Source organism: Sarcophilus harrisii, chromosome 3 (assembly GCF_902635505.1).
Source record: "Sarcophilus harrisii chromosome 3, mSarHar1.11, whole genome shotgun sequence".
NCBI lineage: Eukaryota > Metazoa > Chordata > Mammalia > Dasyuromorphia > Dasyuridae > Sarcophilus > Sarcophilus harrisii.
This window is the reverse complement of record NC_045428.1, coordinates 348621534-348629619: the sequence shown is the minus strand read 5'-3', so window position 1 is coordinate 348629619 and position 8086 is coordinate 348621534. Positions and strand designations below refer to the sequence as shown.

The window sequence follows — 8086 nt, the reverse complement described above, 5'->3', positions numbered from 1 at the left end:
TCAGGGAAAAAAAAAGTAGGATTAGTAATCATTGATCTTAGACAAAGTAAGACTTAAAGATTCAATGAAGAGAGAAATGTACATTATATATTGGCCATATTATTAATGTTTTAGATGCATATTTACATAGGGGCAAACGTATATGCATATTTGAGTGTCTGAGAATATGTGAGTATGTATGCATGTAGGTATGTGTGTATATAAATATATGTATGTATGTGTGTGAATGTGAATATGAATATATGTGTGTATATAAGTATATATGTATACTATATATAAAATATACAAATGTACATTATATATTATATATATACACACACACATATACATGCACATATATATTTGTTTAATTGCTTGGAGAAGGTGGATGAAAGAAAAGAAGAATAAAGTAAAAAATGCTTAGTAGACAACAAGAGAATGACTTATAAGGAAGCAAAGGAAACATGAAAGCTTGATATTGTTTCTTATTATATATGTTTTCTTGAAATGGAAATTTATTGTTATATATTTTGAATCCTCCCTAGTTTTCTGCTGACCACATAACATGTTTTGTGGTGGTTTTTTTTTCTTTTTTTTCTTTTCTGTCTTTCTTTTTTCTATTCTTTTTCTTATTTTGTATTGAGATAAATAAATAAATAAGTGAAAAGGAGGGGGGGGGGGAGTCAATCTGACTGTACAATAGCTAGAATATTGCACTTTGAATCAAAGCTATTTGTATTCAACAGCACCATGAAGGCCTCAGGCACCCTGAAAGAGTACAAGATAATTGGACACTGCCTGCCTACTCCCAAGAGTTCAGTGCCACTTCTTTATCAAATGTGCATCTTTGCTCCTAATCATGTTGTGGCCAAGTCCCAGTTCTAGTACTTTGTTTCCCAGCTGAAAAAGATGAAGATGTCTTCTGGAGAAATTGAGTACTGCGCTCAGGTCTTTGAAAAGTCCCCTCTTAGGGTGAAAAACTTTGGCATCTGGTTGTGCTACAATTCTAGGAGTGAGACCCTCAACATGTACAGGAGTACAGGGACCTGACCACTGCTGGTACCGTCATTTAGTGCTACTGGGATATGGGTGCCCATCACCGTGCCAGGGCCCACTCCATCCAGATCATGAAAATGGAAGAAATTCCTGTCCGGCCTGCAGTCAAATAGTTTAATGACTCCAAAATCAAGTTCTCTCTGCCCCACAGAGTCCTGCGTTGCCAGCACAAACCACACTTTACTACCATGAGGCCCAACACCTTCTTCTGAACACAGAGTTCAGGATGCATATGTTTAAATAAATTTTCCAATTGAAAAAAATATATATATATATATATTCAAATAAAGGACTAACTGTTTAACCCTATGAAAGTTGCATAACCTGTCTGCCTCAGTTTCCTCATCTGTAAAATGAAGATATTAATTCTACCTATCTTCCAGCATTGTTGTGAGGATATGGTGAGAATGATATATTTAACTAATTCTATAAACCTTTAAGCACTATATAGATCCTACCCATTATGATTATCTTATTAAGTGTAGATTTTCTTCTTTATGAGGTTAATTGCCCAGAATCATGGAAATCCAGTCTAACCTCTTCTCATCTATTAGAGCTAAAAGACAGAGATGGTGATTACAAAAGGTTTCTCTTTCCCTCTCAAGGCTAACTATCTACACGATTCCTTCAACTAACTTAATTTCTAGACCATGTTATCATTAGTTTACCAGTGTCCTCGCTGATGTTTACTATGGCCCAGGGCCTCAGGATCTGGGTTTAGAAGGATGTAGTTCAATCCTCAGAACCTACTACTCCCCAAATAATATTTGTGATATTTTGCTTTTACCTAGAGTTTCTTCTGGGAATCTCTGAATACTATTGATATCTAAATCTCTTTAGGTATAATTAAAATGTTCTCCATTTGCATTTAAATTCAGCACATATTTAATATAAACACAAAGGCCCCAAAACAGTAAGTACTCTTTGATATCTAGTGAGTCCCATATTGTTAAGCTAAAAATCCCTGATTTTTCAAGTCAATCCTTATATAGCATGAAATAATTATTATTCTCATTATTTTCTTTCATATACTATCCAGCTTATCAATGCTTTCTAAAAATGTGCTGGCCATAATTGAAAATAAATCTCTTAATGTGGAGCCAAGATGGTGGAGTAAAGGCAGAAATTCACCCAACTTCTCCCCCAACCTGCACCAAATTACTTTAAAACTCTAAACAAATTTGAAAGCATCAGAATTCTAGGGGCTAGAGGGGCAGCTAGGTGGCACAGTGGTTAGAGCACCAGCCCTGAAGTCAGGAGGACCTAGGTTCAAATCTGGTCTCAAACACTTAACACTTCCTAGCTGTGATCCTGGGCAAGTCACTTAACCCCAGATGCCTCAGCAAGGGGAAAAAAAAAGACAAAACAAAACAAACAAACAAACAAACAACAACAACCAAAAAAAAAAAACCCTAAATAGAACCTTTTCAGCCAAAGACAACTTAGAAGAACAGCAGAAACGGTCTGTGACAACAGAGAGGGAGTCCAGTGTGTAGTCCCAGTGCAGGTCATGCCAGTGCAACCCCAGCCCCAGCTCAACCTCTGAATTAGCAGCAGTGGCTGCCAGACCTCTCAGGCCAGAGACACCAAAGAAGACCTGGAAAGTCAGTGGAAAAGGTCTATGGAACCAGGGTGAGACCTTAGGCCACAATCCCAGAACAGGCCTGGACAGCACAGCCCTGGCCCTGACCATAGCCCCAGCCCCAGCCCCAGCCCCGGCCTGGACCACATCAGTGAAGTGGGCCCTCAGCAGTGCTGCAGGCTTCTGGACCTCTCAGCCCAGGGATACCGGGGAGGCCTTGGAAAGTCAGCAGAGAGGATCTGAGGAAATGGGAGGGGAGTCTGGTGTACAGTCCCAGCATATTCCATGCCAACACAGCTTTTGGCCCCAGACCCAGGCCCCAGCACTCTAGATCATACAGCTATCGTGGGGTGGGGGCACTCCTAACAACTCCAGGGCAAAAAAGAGTGCTTATGGTCAGGTTCCTAAAAGCTACACAAAACTGCTGAAGCTTTGGACAATGCATCTTTCACCCTGGAAACAGAGCCCTACTTCTACAAAGAGTTAAAAGCTGAGTAATAGGCTAGTAAATGAGCAGATGCCAAAAAAGGTTTCTAATCACTGAAAGTTATTATGGTGACAAGGGAGATCAAAATTACACACTCAGAAGATGATAACAAAATCATAACTCCTATGTCCAAGGCCTCCAAGAAAAACAAGTATTGGGCTCAAGTCATGGAAGAACTCAAAAGAGATTTTGATAGAGAGTTAGAGGAAAAAATAGGAAAATAATTGAGAGTGGTGCAAAAAGAAATAAAAAAAGTTAACAGGGAAAAGCATTATTGACCAAAGCAAAATTGACCAATTGGAAAATGATAAAATATTGCAAGCATCCAGAAAGGGAAAAAAAATCAAATATAGTGGAGCCATAGTAAGGATAATACAAGATTTAGCATCTTTTACATTAAGGAACCTGAGGACTTGGAATTTGATATTCCGGAGAGCAAGGGAGCTATGATTGAAACCAAGAGTCATCTACCCACCAAAACTGAGTATAATCCTTCAGAGGAAAAGGTGGTCATATAATAAAATAGGAGATTTTCAAGCATTCTTGATGAAAAGATAAGAGTTTAATGGAAAATTTGATTTTCAAATACAAGACTCTGAATACGCATAAAGAGGTAATCAGGAAAGTGAAATCATCTGTTTAATACTTGTAACATTAGAATTTTCTTATAATTATGGCAGTTAGAGTATGTATAGACAGAAGGCACAAATATGAGTTGAATAAGAAGGGATAATATCTTTTTTAAAAATTATGAAATTAAGAGGTGAAAGAGGTGGATAATGGGAGAAAGGGAAAGGAAGTGGAATAGTGCAAATTCTCTGCCATAAAAGTATATCTTTTTACCTTACTGTAGTGTCCAGACTAGCTTTCTGGAGGATCTCTGGTCTTTGGTCTTTGGTGGAGAAGTGACGAAAGCAGGTGAGTCATCACAAGGATGGTCAAGGATGGAGTCTGGAGTCTGCTTATTTCAAGTCCTCTCGGTCCTTAAATACCTTAGTATAATTATATCACTATAGCACACTGAGCATGTGCCATCTGTAGAACTATTACATAGCCATATCACACTAAGTATATGCCAACTAGAGTGATTACATCATTACATCACACTAAATATATGGGAACTAGAGAAACATTATCTCATTAATCATACTGAGTAAACACCTTGATGTAAGTATCATTACTTCAAGTATACCTTTCCCAGAGTTCCCCACTATCTGTGATCCTCTACACCTAACAACAACATTACTAGGCATGGACAACAAAAGAGATTTGGAAAAAACAACAACAAAGGAAAATAATCTACATTTGTACAAAAATTATTTGTAGCAGCTTTCTTCTCAAGGCAAAAAAAAAAAAAAAAAAAAAAAGGAAACTGGAGGGATGGCCAGCAATTGGGGAATGGCTCAATAAACTGTGGTATATGTTTGTAATGAAATATTATTGTTCAGTAAGAAATGAGAAGCATGATGCTCTCAGAAAAAAAGAAAAAGTACATACCTGGAAAGTCTTCCATGAACTCAAGCAAAGTGAAATATACCTTATACAAAGTAATAGCAATACTTTGGGATGATTTTGCTATTCTCAGTAGTACAATACTCCACCACTATTCTGAAGGATTTATGATGAAAAAGCCTATCTATACCCAGAGAAGGAACTGGTTATGTTTGAATACAAACTGAACTATCTCTCCTTCTTTTTAACTTATTTTTTTTTCTTTAGGGTTTTTATTTTCCTTAGAGTGGGAGTGTGTTTTCTTTATGTATATCTGATATGGTAGAAGGATGCTGTGTGATGAATGTAATGGGGACAAGAACCACAGTGGTAAGAATCTGTTTTAATGATCTGATCCCTAACTCCACAACCTACTTTTTCACCATTTTAGTTCTTTTAAAAATAGTCTTTAAACTACTCTTCCCCACTTAGAGACTTTCATCCAAACACATACACCTTATTCCCACTCAATCCCATACACTTTATAGCCCGTTCTCCTCCATCACTGCCTGCCAAAGACTATTTTTTCCTTAGTACAGAGCACATTTGAGCAACCCTGCTTTCTCTTTTTGGTCCCTTTTGAACAGTGCTAGCTTTCAGTTCCTTACAATTATACCATTTTCAGTACCTACCTACATAAACCTAAGACATTTTAAGCTAGTTATTTATTTCATATATGTAGAAGAACATTGATGATCATGATGTTTAACTAAAAGTCATAATCAATATTGTGAATCCACAGAGGTAAGAACCCAGAGCACTCTACCAGGATCACATTTGTGGAAAACCTATCCTTTTACTAGAACATCTCGTATTAGACCCTCTGAAATGGGCTATTTAATACTTATTTAGCTTAATATCTATTACTCAGTAATTATAATTTCATCATAATGTTCATTTCTGTTGTAGCTCCATGCTGTGTTGTGAAATTTAATCAAAGAATAATTTGAATTCATGTGTTAACACTTCAGGTTATCACCTCATAATTAAACATTTGATTCAAAGAGGTTTGAGAACGCAAAAAAGTGTATGTATATGTGGCTTTGTGTGTGTGTTTGCATTAAACTGCCTGTATACCATTCCTTTGTTGAGCTGAAGAATAAAAGAATTCATATTGAATAGAGTAACAATTTAGAACATGTTATAATCATAAAATTGTGAGCATGTTTTGTGTTTTCATGAGATGTTACAAAAAGATTTGAAATTTAGAAATATTTAATTTGAAAATAACAAGTAATGCTTTTGATATACTCCACACTCAAATTACAAATGAAGGCTTCCTTTTTTTAGACACATAATCCCAGCCTCATTTTATCACTAAGTTGAAAAGTTTGAATGTTTACATTACCCATTAAATTCATTTTTAAAATATTTTATTTGTTATGCTACATATTTCATTGTAAAACTGCTTGGGTATTTTAGTGGTTGCTCAATTTATCAACAATTCACATCATTCAAAATTCAATGCCAAATATGAGAGAAATAAATCTGGATCATAAAAAGCATTTTGAATCCCTATAGAGCCTACTGGAATCATTGAGACATGAACCTGTTCAACCAAGTTCCTTGACCTGCAGAAACACAAGGCTCCCTAGGATAACTTGTTTTTGATGGTTTGAGTTACTTTTTCCATTTCTGAATCATTCATTAGTTTTAGTGAGGCGTTGGACAATTTCATATAGTAGAAAGAGCAGTAAGTTTGAAATCATAAGACCTATATTGAAATTCTACATCTACCACTTGTTAACTATGTGATATTCCACTGACGTTCTGTTTCTTCACTTGTGAAATGGGAAGTATAAGTTGCACTATTAATTTTATAGGGTTACTGCAAGTATCAAATAAACGAATAAAAATAAAACATCACTTAAATTTGTCATTTTTGAGTAAATATATGCATATGCTTTATTTTTGTTTTCTTCCTTATTTTCTTTATTTTGTTTTAAATTCATCAATTACATTTGATGAATATTGATTCTTTCTTACAGGATTTCTCCTTTCACCCCATGTAAGAACTTTTTCTACTTCATCCAAACTTCAAAAATGGACTATACACCCACAATCACCAATGCAAAGAAATGATTTATGATTCAGTGATAAGTAAATGTTAGGTGTTACTAAAGGGAATTCATTTGTACCTACATCCATATGGAGTTATTTGTTTTATACTTCCCAGTTATAGGATAAGACACATTAACGGACACTAACTAATGTGCTGACTGCCAAAGAATTTTATAGAATAGAGCCTTAGAATTTCTGATTCATTAATTAACAAGGTTTTTGAGACAAAATAGTTACATATATACAAACCAACCCTGATTGTGGCTGAATTCATTTAAAATTGGGACATTGCATCCAATTCAGGATAACTATTTATCAGAAATAATCTTCTCCTATGTATATAGTCTAGAAAAAGAGGAATAATTAAAATGAAGATACCATTTTATATTTTACTGTTATAATTTTTAAAGAAATTTTTGCCCAAAGAGATATAAACTGTGCCTGCCCTTTTATCTACAAACACCACTACCAGGTCTATATCCCAAAGATATCATAAAACAAAAAAAGGGAACATACAAAAATATTCCTATTAGCTCTTTTTTGTGAAAGCAAAGAATTGGAAATCGAGTGGATATTCAACAATTGGGAAATTACTGAATAACTTGTGATATATGAATGTAATGGAATGCTATTGTCCTACAAGAAATGAGCAGGTACATTTCATAAGAAAATCTGGAAAGACTTACATGAACTGAAGCTGAATGAAGGAAGCAGAACCAGGAGATCATTGTACACACTAACAGCAACATTGTGCAGTGATCTACTATGATAGAATTAGTTGTTTTCAGCAATGCAATGATACAAGACAATTCCAAGGGATTTGTGCTGGAAAATGCTGCCCACACCTACAGAGAGAACTATGGAAGCATACAATTTTCACTTTTTGTTTTTTGTTTTTTTCTTCCTTTCTTGTGTTTTTCCTCCTTTTTTCTGAGTCTTCTTTTACAACATGACTAATATGGAAAGATATTCAATATGATTAATACTGTATAACAAATATTAGATTGCTTGGGGAGAAAGGGAGAAGGGATAGAGAGAGAAAAAACTGGAGCTCGAAACCTACCAAATACGAATTTTGAAAACTATATTTCTATGCAATTGGGAATAAAATAAACCAGTTGAAATAAAAATGCATTTTTGAATTTTTTAACATCATCATAGTCTTCCTCAGTATATTTATTTTATCCTTTCAAAGAACCAATCAATATAACAATTGAATTTTTAAAGAAAAAAATAAAAAGAGGAAATCAACATCATTCATCAATAGAATGAAAAATATCTAAAAAAAAGGATATTGTTCAGTATGCAACATTTGTGGACTTTCCATTTCTAATAAGTAATACAGTGAGAGTACTTTCTCCTGTCTTTTCTTTTTTGAGCCATACTTGTTATTTATAATTTTGTAGTACTCACTTTTGATTTTTTGTAGT

At 34.9% G+C, this 8086-nt stretch overlaps 1 pseudogene; it reads left to right on the top strand.

The window, feature by feature from the left end:
- Positions 1-729: 729 nt before the first annotated feature.
- Positions 730-1247, top strand: LOC100915756 (annotated as a pseudogene).
- The last annotated feature ends 6839 nt before the right edge of the window (positions 1248-8086 follow it).